The sequence below is a fragment of the Taudactylus pleione genome, unplaced genomic scaffold (genome assembly GCF_031769625.1).
Source record: "Taudactylus pleione unplaced genomic scaffold, aTauple2 ptg000535l, whole genome shotgun sequence".
NCBI classification, from domain to species: Eukaryota; Metazoa; Chordata; class Amphibia; order Anura; family Myobatrachidae; genus Taudactylus; species Taudactylus pleione.
This window is the reverse complement of record NW_028284937.1, coordinates 2,105,001-2,117,978: the sequence shown is the minus strand read 5'-3', so window position 1 is coordinate 2,117,978 and position 12,978 is coordinate 2,105,001. Positions and strand designations below refer to the sequence as shown.

The following is a 12,978-nucleotide window of genomic DNA, read 5'->3' as shown; positions in this document are numbered from 1 at the left end:
GATATATATACAGTCAGGTGCATAAATATTGGGACATTGACAGAATTTTCTTATTTTGGCCTCTGTTCACCACCACAATGGCTTTGAAATGAAACAAACAAGATGTGCTTTAACTGCAGACTTTCAGATTTAATTTGAGGGTAATTACATCCAAATTAGGTCAACGGTGTAGGAATTACAACGGTTTCTATATGTGCCTCCCACTTTTTAAGGGGCCAAAAGTAATGGGACAAACTAAACAATCCTAAATCTAACTTTCACTTTTTAATACTTTGTTGCAAATCCTTTGCAGGTAATTACAGCCTGAAGTCTGGAACGCATAAACATTACCAGACGCTGGGTTTTATCCCTGGTGTTGCACTGCCAGGCCTCTACTGCAAATGTCTTCAGTTCCTGCTTGTTCTTGGGGCATTTTCCCTTCAGTTTTGTCTTCATTAAGTGAAATGCATGCTCAATCGGATTCAGGTCAGGGGATTGACTTGGCCATTGCATAATATTCCACTTTTTAGCCTTAAAAAACTCTTTGGTTGCTTTTGCAGTATGCTATGGGTCATTGTCCATCTGCACTGTAAAGCGCTGTCCAATGAGTTCTGAGGCTTTTGACTGAATATGAGCATATAATATTGCCTGAAACACTTCAGAATTCATTCTGCTGCTTTTGTCAGTAGTCACATCATCAATAAATACAAGGGAACCAGTTCCATTGGCAGCCATACAAGCCCACGCCATGACACTACCACCACCATGCTTCACTGATGAGCAGTTCCTTTCCTTCTCCATACTCTTCTCTTCCCATCACTCTGGTACAAGTTGATCTTTGTCTCATCTGTCCATAGGATGTTGTTCCAGAACTGTAATGGCTTTTTTAGATGTTGTTTGGCAAACTCTAATCTGGTCTTCCTGTTTTTGTGGCTCACCAATGGTTTACATCTTGTGGTGAACCCTCTATATTCACTCTTGTGAAGTCTTCTCTTGATTGTTGACTTTGACACATATACACCTACCTCCTGGAGAGTGTTCTTGATTTGGCCAACTGTTGTGAAGGGGTTTTTCTTCACCAGGGAAATAATTCTTCTATCATCTACCACAGTTGTTTTCTGCGGTCTTCCAGGTCTTTTGGTGTTGCTGAGCTCTCCGGCGCGTTCTTTCTTTTTAAGAATGTTTCAAACCGTTGATTTGGCCACACCTAATGTTTTTGCTATCTCTCTGATGGGTTTGTTTTGATTTTTCAGCCTAATGATGGCTTGCTTCACTGATAGTGACAGCTCTTTGGATCCCATATTGAGACGCGATAGCAACTGATTCCAAATGCAAATGTCGCACCTAGAATCAACTCCAGACCTTTTACCTGCTTAATTTATAATGAAATAACGAGGGAATAGCCCACACCTGTCCATGAAATAGCTTTTGAGTTGATAGTCCCATTACTTTTGACCCCTTAAAAAGTGGGAGGCACATATAGCAACCGTTGTAATTCCTACACCATTCACCTGATTTGGATGTAATTACCCTCAAATTAAATCTGAAAGTCTGCAGTTAAAGCACATTTTGTGTGTTTCATTTCAAAGCCATTGTGGTGGTGAATAGAGGCCAAAATATGAAAATTCTGTCAATGTCCCAATATTTATGCACCTGACTGTATGTATATATATATATATATATATATATATATATATATATATATATTAGGGGTGTGCACCGGCCACTTTTCGTGTTTTGTGTTTTGGTTTTGGATCTGGATCTTTCTTCGTGTTTTGGATCTGGATTGGTTTTGCCAAAACCACCCTTCCGTGTTTTGGGTTCTGGGTTTTGTGTTTTGGATCTGTATTTTTTTTTTAAAAAGCATAAAAACAGCTAAAATCACAGAATTTGTTGGTTTCTCTGCTCCTATGCTATTATTAACCTCAATAACCTTAATTTCCACTCATTTCCAGTCTATTCTGAACACCTCACACCTCACAATAGTGTTTTCATGTCCAAAAGGTTGCACCGAGGTAGCTGGATGACTATGCTAAGCGACACGAGTGGGCGGCACAAACACGTGACCCATCTAGGAGTGACACTGCAGTGGCAGACAGGATGGCAGTTAGAAAAACTAGGCCCCAAACTGTACATAATGCAAAGAAAAAAAAGAAGTGCAAGATGGAATTGTCCTTGGGCCCTCCCACCCACCCTTATGTTGTATAAACAGGACATGCACACTTTAACAAATCAATCATTTCAGCGCCAGGGTCTGCCACACAACTGTGGCTGAAATGATTGGTTCGTTTGGGCCCCCACAAAACAAGCTGGCAATTAATGTGTCCCTGCACAAACTGGCTCTACGGAGGCAAGATGTCATCCTCATCCTCCTCATCCACCGATTCCTCACCCTCTTCAGTGTGTACATCCTCATCCTCACAAAGTATTAACTCGTCCCCACTTGAATCCACCACCACAGGTCCCTCTGTACCTTCTGGAGGCTGGTCTCCCTGGAAGAGCTGATAATTCATTTTGATGAACATCATCTTCTCCACATTCTGTGGAAGCAACCTCCTACGCCTTTCGCTGACAAGGTTCCCGGCTGCACTAAACACTCTTTCGGAGTACACACTGGAGGGGGGGCAACTCAGGTAAAATAGAGCCAGCTTGTACAGGGGCCTCCAAATTGCCTCTTTTTCCTGCCAGTACAGGTATGGACTGTCTGACATGCCTACTTGGATGCTGTCACCGATGTAATCCTCCACCATTCTGTCAATGGTGACAGTATCATATGCAGTGACAGTAGACATGTCAGAAATTGTTGCCAGGTCCTTCAGTCCGGACCAGATGTCCAAACTTGGTCCTGCCTGCCCTGCATCACCGCCAGCGGGTTGCTTAGGATACCTAAGTTTTTTCCTGGCAGCCCCAGTTGCGGGAGAAAATGAAGAAGGAGCCGTTGACGTGTCACGTTCCACTTCAGCTGACAGTGTGTTCACCAGCAGGTCTTTGCACCTCTGCAGGCTTGTGTCGGCCGGAAAGAGAGACACCACATAGGCTTTAAACCTAGGATCAAGCACGGTGGCCAAAATGTAGTGGTCTGATTTCAACAGATTGACCACCCTGGAATCCTGGCAAAGCGAATGAAGGGCTTCATCCACAAGTCCCACATGCCGAGCGGAATCGCTCCGTCTTAGCTCCTCCTTCACTTTCTCCAGCTGCTTCTGCAAAAGCCTGATGAGGGGAATGACCTGACTCAAGCTGGCTGTGTCTGAACTGACTTCACGTGTGGCAAGTTCGAAGGGCTGGAGAACCTTGCACAACACGGAAATCATTCTCCACTGCGCTTGAGTCAGATGCATACCCCCTCCTTTGCCTATGTCATAGGTGGATGTATAGGCTTGTATGGCCTTTTGCTGCTCCTCCATCCTCTGAAGCATATAGAGGGTTGAGTTCCACCGCGTCACAACCTCTTGCTTCAGGTGATGGCGGGGCAGGTTCAAGAGTGTTTGCTGGCGCTCCAGTCTTCGGCACGCAGTCGCTGAATGGCGAAAGTGGCCAGAAATTTTTCGGGCCACCCAAAGCGTCTCCTGCACGCCCCTGTCGCTTTTCAGAAAATTCTGCACCACCAAGTTTATTGTGTGAGCAAAACATGGGACGTGCTGGAATTTGCCCAGATGTAATGCCCGCACAATATTGGTGGCGTTGTCAGATATCACAAATCCCCAGGAGAGTCTAAGTGGGGTATGCCACTGGGCGATGATTTCCCTCAGTTTCTCTAAGAGGTTGTCGGCGGTGTGCCTCTTACTGAAACCGGTGATACACAGCGTAGCCTGCCTTGTAACGAGCTGGCGTTTCTGAGATGCTGCTACTGGTGACGCTGCTGCTGTTGCTGCGTAAGGTGATACATCTACCCAGTGGGCTGTCACAGTCATATAGTCCTTAGTCTGCCCTGTTCCACTTGTCCACATGTCCGTGGTTAAGTGGACATTGTGTACAACGGCATTTTTCAGGACACTGAGGACACTTTTTCTGACGTTTCTGTACAGTCTCGGTATCGCCTGCCTAGTGAAGTGGAATCTAGACGGGATTTGGAACCGGGGACACACTACCTCCATCAATTGTCTAAATCCCACTGCACTAATGACGGATACCGGACGCACGTCTAACACCAACATAGCAGTCAAGGCCTCAGTTATACGTTTTGCTTCAGGATGACTGCTGTCGTACTTCATCCTCCTCGCTAAGGACTGTTGGAGGGTCAATTGTTTAGTAAAAGTAGTGGTGTTCCTACTTCCTCTCTGGGATGATGAACGACTCCCAGCAGCAGCAACAGCAGCAGCGGCAGCAGTAGGCGTAGCAATGCAGGATCCTCCAGAGGAATCCCGGATAGGAGAGTCAGTCATGCCAGTGACATGGCCTGCAGGACTACTTCCGATCCTGACTAAGGAGGAAATTGACGAGGAGGGAGTTGACGGTGTGGTTTGCAGGCGCTTGGATACAACAGGACAACGGGATTTAGGTGTCCCTGGACTGCTTACGGTCTTAGCCAAAGTTTCTGAACTTGACAGTAACTTTTTATGAACGCGCTGCAGGTGCCGTATAAGGGAGGATGTTCCTAGGTGGTTGACGTCCCTACCCCTACTTATTTCACCTTTACATATGGTACATATGGCAAGACAGTTGTTGTCCGGATTTGGATAGAAATATTGCCAGACCAAAGAGGTGGAATGTTTGGTCTTCTGCCCAGGCATGACCGTGATGGGCTTTTTCATCCCACGGACAACAACTGTCTCCCCCGGAGCCTGATTTAAACAAACCACATCACCATCAGAATCCTCCTCGCCAACTTCCTCCTCAGCGCCAGCTACACCAGTATCCTCATCCTGTTGTACTTCAACAGTGATATCTTCAATTTGCATATCAGCAAGTGGACTGTGGGTGCTCCTTTCAGCACTTGCAGGGGGCGTGCAAATGGTGGAAAGAGCCACCTCTTCCCGTCCAGTGCTGGGAAGGTCAGGCATCGCAACCACCACCACACTTGGACTCTCCTTGGGGATTTGTGATATCTTCTTAGAAAGCACAGTTCTTCGCTGTGCTTTTGCCAGCTTAACTCTTTTGATTTTTTTAGTGGGAGGAGGGCTTCCATCGTCATGTGAAGCTGAACCACTAGTCATGAACATACTAGGGATCGACCTTAGCCGTTCCTTGCCACTCCGTGTCGTAAATGGCATATTGGCAAGTTTACGTTTCTCTTCAGCTGATTTAAATGTCTTTTTCAAGGTCATTTTCCTGAACTTTGCCATTTGGGATTGTATGTGCCCTCTACTATGACATTGGGCATCGGCCTTGGCAGACGACGTTGATGGCATGTTATCATCTATGTCATGACTAGTGGCAGCAGCTTCAGCACTAGGAGGAAGTGGTTCTTGATCTTTCTCTATTTTATTTTTATCGGAGAAAGTTTGGTCCTCCATTTATGTTATATCGATTTGATATATACGTGCGGCTAAACACAGAAAATAATTTTTTTTTTGGTTTGGACTGGAGTGTACTTTGGGGGTTACAGCACCCTTTAACGGTCAAGCCAGCCGGCCCTTTACTTATGACACAGGCGCACGCTTGGCACTACTTTGTTGATGCACGTGCGGCTACTGCGCACACAATTCACAAACACAGAAAATAATTATTTTTTTGGTTTGGACTGGAGTGTACTTTGGGGGTTACAGCACCCTTTAACGGTCAAGCCAGCCGGCCCTTTACTTATGACACAGGCGCACGCTTGGCACTACTTTGTTGATGCACGTGCGGCTACTGCGCACACAATTCACAAACACAGAAAATAATTTTTTTTTGGTTTGGACTGGAGTGTACTTTCGGGGGTTACAGCACCCTTTAACGGTCAAGCCAGCCGGCCCTTTACTTATGACACAGGCGCACGCTTGGCACTACTTTGTTGATGCACGTGCGGCTACTGCGCACACAATTCACAAACACAGAAAATAATTTTTTTTTTGGTTTGGACTGGAGTGTACTTTGGGGGTTACAGCACCCTTTAACGGTCAAGCCAGCCGGCCCTTTACTTATGACACAGGCGCACGCTTGGCACTACTTTGTTGATGCACGTGCGGCTACTGCGCACACAATTCACAAACACAGAAAATAATTTTTTTTTTGGTTTGGACTGGAGTGTACTTTGGGGGTTACAGCACCCTTTAACGGTCAAGCCAGCCGGCCCTTTACTTATGACACAGGCGCACGCTTGGCACTACTTTGTTGATGCACGTGCGGCTACTGCGCACACAATTCACAAACACAGAAAATAATTTTTTTTTGGTTTGGACTGGAGTGTACTTTCGGGGGTTACAGCACCCTTTAACGGTCAAGCCAGCCGGCCCTTTACTTATGACACAGGCGCACGCTTGGCACTACTTTGTTGATGCACGTGCGGCTACTGCGCACACAATTCACAAACACAGAAAATAATTTTTTTTTTGGTTTGGACTGGAGTGTACTTTGGGGGTTACAGCACCCTTTAACGGTCAAGCCAGCCGGCCCTTTACTTATGACACAGGCGCACGCTTGGCACTACTTTGTTGATGCACGTGCGGCTACTGCGCACACAATTCACAAACACAGAAAATAATTTTTTTTTGGTTTGGACTGGAGTGTACTTTCGGGGGTTACAGCACCCTTTAACGGTCAAGCCAGCCGGCCCTTTACTTATGACACAGGCGCACGCTTGGCACTACTTTGTTGATGCACGTGCGGCTACTGCGCACACAATTCACAAACACAGAAAATAATTTTTTTTTTGGTTTGGACTGGAGTGTACTTTGGGGGTTACAGCACCCTTTAACGGTCAAGCCAGCCGGCCCTTTACTTATGACACAGGCGCACGCTTGGCACTACTTTGTTGATGCACGTGCGGCTACTGCGCACACAATTCACAAACACAGAAAATAATTTTTTTTTTGGTTTGGACTGGAGTGTACTTTCGGGGGTTACAGCACCCTTATCGGTCAAGCCAGCCAGCCCTTTACTTATGACACAGGCGCACGTTTGGCACTACTTTGTTGATGCACGTGCGGCTACTGCGCACACAATTCACAAACACAGAAAATAATTTTTTTTTTGGTTTGGACTGGAGTGTACTTTGGGGGTTACAGCACCCTTTAACGGTCAAGCCAGCTGGCCCTTTACTTATGACACAGGCGCACGCTTGGCACTACTTTGTTGATGAACGTGCGGCTACTGCGCACACAATTCACAAACACAGAAAATAATTTTTTTTTTGGTTTGGACTGGAGTGTACTTTCGGGGGTTACAGCACCCTTAACGGTCAAGCCAGCCGGCCCTTTACTTATGACACAGGCGCACGCTTGTCACTACTTTGTTGATGCACGTGCGGCTACTGCGCACACAATTCACAAACACAGAAAATAATTTTTTTTTTGGTTTGGACTGGAGTGTACTTTCGGGGGTTACAGCACCCTTAACGGTCAAGCCAGCCGGCCCTTTACTTATGACACAGGCGCACGCTTGTCACTACTTTGTTGATGCACGTGCGGCTACTGCGCACACAATTCACAAACACAGAAAATAATTTTTTTTTTGGTTTGGACTGGAGTGTACTTTCGGGGGTTACAGCACCCTTAACGGTCAAGCCAGCCGGCCCTTTACTTATGACACAGGCGCACGCTTGTCACTACTTTGTTGATGCACGTGCGGCTACTGCGCACACAATTCACAAACACAGAAAATAATTTTTTTTTTGGTTTGGACTGGAGTGTACTTTCGGGGGTTACAGCACCCTTTAACGGTCAAGCCAGCCGGCCCTTTACTTATGACACAGGCGCACGCTTGGCACTACTTTGTTGATGCACGTGCGGCTACTGCGCACACAATTCACAAACACAGAAAATATATTATTTTTTTAGCACTTGGGGGGAGCACCCCTGATGGACAGAGCACCCCCTGGACAACACTACAGCACTCCTTTAGGACTGGGACACTGCACAGGACTTTGGAGTGGACACAGCCCCTATGGAGAACTGACTGCACAACACAGTCCAGCCAGCCCCTATGGACTTTGAAGTAGTGGACACAGCCCCTATTAACAACAGCAGCACAGCACAACACAGCCAGCCCCTATGGACTTTGAAGTAGTGGACAACAGCAGCACTACACTACACTACACTACACAGCCCTAACTCCCACCCTCCCTCTTCACTGTCCACAGCCGAGTGAGAAAATGGCGCCGACGCGGGTACCTTATATAGGATCCAAAACCCGCGAGACTCGGAAGGCGGGATGATGACGTTTTGCCTCGATTTCAGATCCGAGTCAGGCGGGAAAAGTCGAGCCTGACTCGGATCGGACTCGGATCGGGGGGGCTCGGGGGGGTTCGGATTTCAGAAATCCGAACCCGCTCACCCCTAATATATATATATATATATATATATATATATATATAAAAATATATATAGACTGTATGTATATATATATAGATATAGATCAATTTCGGGTGGCACTAAATGAATAGTCCATAACCACACAGGGCACTCCAGGGCTTGCAAAAAAAATTTCCTTTATATGTAATCAACGATTCGGGACTGTGCAGAGTCCCTTTGTCAAGATTCTGGGCTGTGACGTCATTCGGAGTGCGACCTCGGACGAGCGTGGACGCCACTCTTACTTCCGGCGGAAGCTTTGATCACTGGTTTGGGATATAAGGTAAGCTCATTTAGTATTGCATTTTTATACTGTTTGAATCTTGACAAAAGGACTCTGCGTAGTCCCGAAACATTGATTACATATAAAGGAAATTTTTTTGCAAGCCCTGGAGTGACCTGTGTGGTTCTGGACTATTCATTTAGTGCCACCCGATATTGATCTGCATTAATTCAACTGGAGCACCCAGGCAGCTATCCATTTTTACACAGGAGTGTCGGACCATTGGACGCATATATATATGCCCCCAGGTTATGGAGGGGCCTGAGTAGTACCCTGAAGGTTCATCTTCTGAGGGAAGTCCAGGTTTGGTAGAATATCTGGCATTATGGACCATCGAAATATGTATTTGCTGCCATACCATCATGTGTGAGCCCAATCTCGTCCGATCTTGGAAGCAAAGCATGATTGGGCCAGGTTAGTACCAAGGAAGGTAACCCATTGAGAATACCTGGTGCTGCAAATTCAGCCGGCGGTTTGGAATATAACCAGGCTAGAGAATGATAATGCCTAAAAAGGGAATTATAGCATATTCACAATTGCAAGCCTTAAGGCCAAGGAGTGATTAATGATATTAGAACTTTACAATTCTAACTACCCAATTGAATGGAAAGAGGTGGATCTTGGGTTTGACTTATATGATTATCCAAGAAATCCTTAGAGTCTTTGGAACCTCCCCTTCAAGAAAAAGAGTAAAAGAATGATCCCCATACTTCAAGTACATCTTAAAACCGATTGTAACTATCTAACTGGATGAAAAGAGGTCGTTTGTCTGAGTCGGACCAATATGAAAATCCAAGAAATTTTCAGAGTCTTTGGAACCTCTTCTTCAAGGAAAAGAGTGAAAGAATGATCCCCATACTTTAAGAACATTTCACAACTTATTATATCCCTGAATTTCTGCTCCTCTTTTAAAGAAATTCCTTTTTGGAATAAATATCTAAACAATATCCAATATAATTATATACATAAAACAATTCAGTACATATTCATAGTGTTTTTAGATCAAACTATTAATATATTATTATTCTAATATATATCTATGCCTAAGGAGAATGTTATACTTAGACTAATCATTTAATGATCTAACCTATATATCCAGCATCAAAACAGATTACCCTCCTTAAATGGAATGCTTATCCTTTATTATTTTAGTTTCAGATAATATGGAAGACACCACCTACTCATTATTCATACTTGGGCAAAAAACATACTAATTCTATAGACAAGAAGGGCGGAAGCATTAAGTCCGGAGAAAACAATGGGGCGGAAGAGCTCAACACATCTATTAAGTAAGAGCGGAAGTGATGTGCCGCGTCCTGGAGCGAAACGACAGAAGGGTTGGTGGAAGTGACACGGCTCACCTCCGAACACGTCAACACACGGCGGGCGGAAGTGACGTGCCCAGTTCGGAACACGAGGAAGAAAACGGAAGTGCTTGATCGCGCGCTATGGTTTAACACAGCTGCCGGGAACGGATGTGACGCTCCAATTAAGGGCAGAGGCCAGTTCACAAAGGGCGGAAGTTGAACTTAAAAGATCGCCGTTTGACTATTTATAACTAACATTTCTTTATGGGAAACCCTGTAACACAAACTATTTTAAATGATGGCTTGCTGAATTATGAAATCGCTTGGTTTTGAGGTCTCCCTAAGACAAAGGAAGTAGGGTGAACACCTGACTCTCATTTGAACTCAGTGTGGTATGAATACAGGACCACCACACTGAAGCAATATCCCCTTGATGAAGTCACAGTGACGAAACGCGTTGGGACTGTTGGCTGCCTCATGCACTGTGGAGAACTACCTCTCTCCTTCAATCAGATAAGCTGCTTAAAAATATCAACTTTCCTCTACTTTGTTTTTATCTATTTACTGCCAGTCGTTGTTTTTATGGTCATATTTATTTATATATTTTTATGTGCACTGTTTTTCAATAAATTGTCATAATTTTTATTATACTTGGCACTAGCACTTTGTTTCAGATTCATCATATTTTTGCACTAGCACTTTGTTGTCTATATGAGTTCAACAAAAAATTTTTTTTTTTTTTTTTATCTAGATGTAATCAGATATATCATATTTTGCACTAAGCACCTTGCTATTTATTGGTTTATTATATTTATTAATTAGCGTGAAACACGCCCCTCTATATGGTTTGAGGTATAACTACATTTGTAAACCATTAACTTATCTACTGTACATTTTACTGCGTGTGAATTTACACATCTAGCAAACTAGTCGCCTGATTGTCAATTCTCCTGTTTTTCACTTTTTAAAAATACTCACACTAGTATTACACTATTGTCTCAGAGCGGACGCCGAAAAAAATAATAGGCTAAGTTGCTATACATTTGAATATTTATTTGTTTCACTCAGTAAGTCACACAGGTAGTGGCGCTGTACCCATCTATTGCTTGATATATATATATATATAATGTGTGTGTGTGTGTGTGTATGTATGTATGTATGTATATATATATGTGTGTGTATGTATATATATATATGTGTGTGTGTGTGTGTGTGTGTGTGTGTGCACATTATATATAGGCATATATATAATAAACAGTTGTCGATCCTAGGACAAACTGAGGCAGCACTTCGGGACTTAGATGTAAAATGGTATTCACTTGAATCTCACATATATATATGTGTATATATATATATATATATATATATATATAGGTATGTATATGTGTATATGTATATAATGATCGATATATGTATATATACAGTGCCGGGGCCACTTGCTTGTGTTTCCCCCAGGCTGAAAGTTGCCAGCCAGCCCCTGGTCTGAATCCTGTCTCCAGAATCCCGACCGCTGACATTCCAACAGTGAGTATTAGGGTTAGGGGAAGGGTTAGGTTTAGGGTTTACAGGCACTATGGGGAGGGTTAGGGTCAGGTTGCAGGGGGGATTAGGTTTATGCTGCGGGGTAGGGATACTTACCTAATACTGTAGGAATTATGACTGTCAGGATGCCGCTGTCAGTATTTTGACGGCCGGGATCCCGTACCCAACCCCTAAGAACTAGTAAGTAAGTCTACAGTGGGAGCAGACTCACCAGAACTGGGCAGTTCAAGACTGGAAAATAATTGCAGAACGTAAATCAATTTCTGTTGCATCATGCAGATGGTAAGGTCTGATTTTGGCTTAAACAACATGAATCCATGGATCCATCCTGCTTTGTTTTAATGATTTTTGTTTACTTGGTGCACACTAGGGGCTCTATTTACTACAATCCGCATATTGAATGCGGATTGTAGTGTGATATTACCGAGTGAATTCGCATTGCGAATTCAGGTAATATCACAGGGATTTACTATAAATCCCTTGCAGGGACAGAGCTTGCGATAAAGCTCTGTCCCTGCGGATCCCATCCGCACTCTAGTCGCGGTATTTTCGGAAAAAATACCGCGACTAAGAGCCCGCGCATGCGCCGACCGACCACCGCTACTACCCCCCCACCGACGCTAAGCCCCGCCCCCCGCGATCGCGGACCCCCGCGACCCCCCCTCCCCCCCGCAACCCCCCCTCCCTTCATTACACTTACCTGCATCCTCCTGGCCTCCGGTGGTCTTCTCCGGGCTTCCCGATCAGGTGATCTCCCATACTGCACTGGGGCCCGATCACCTGATGACCGGGCCCCAGTGCACTGTGGGAGACCAGCTGACCGGAGAGGAGCCATCACCGGAGGCCCGATCACCGGTCCCTGGATTCAGGTAAGTAAAAAAAAAAATGTTTAATTTTTTCTTTCTTTTTTTTACAGTAAACAGCTTGCGGTCTACTTAGACCACATAGCTGATTACTGGTCCCGGCTCCCGCCTCTGCTCTCCCCGTTAGAGCAGAGTGGGAGCCCGGTAACCGGGGGAGACCCTGGATAACGCCACCTCCAGGTGGCGTTATTATCACAGGGCTTCCCCCGGTATTTTTTTACAATTTATTTTTAGTAACTTGCACACAGATCACATTTCCCATTACAATTATGGGAAATGCGATCTGCTTTACTAAAAATAAGTGATACTGGGGGTTGGAGTAGAATTTTACTAATTCTACTCCAATTGCCCTGTAATAAATACAGGTGAAACTAAAATAATGTGAAAAGGGTGTGAAAACACCCTTTTTCACTTTATTTTAGTAAAAATAATGTTAATAAATAGAGCCCTAGGCCCCTTAATACTAATTGAGCATCATTTATAATTGCTGCAGCCTATCTGATTATTGTTGCCAGGTCCGTAACTAGGGGTGTGTGAACAATGCCGCAGCCCAGGTTTCAGGGTCTAATGGT

The 12,978-nt window shown here is 44.7% G+C and overlaps 1 protein-coding gene and 1 pseudogene across 2 annotated transcripts in view; one reads left to right on the top strand and one right to left on the bottom strand.

The window, feature by feature from the left end:
- The window catches only part of TTYH1 (tweety family member 1), a 201,824-nt gene that overhangs the window by 83,381 nt on the left and 105,465 nt on the right, over positions 1-12,978 (bottom strand). The gene's annotated exons all lie outside the window — the stretch shown is intronic.
- Positions 9,039-9,157, top strand: LOC148501046 (5S ribosomal RNA; annotated as a pseudogene).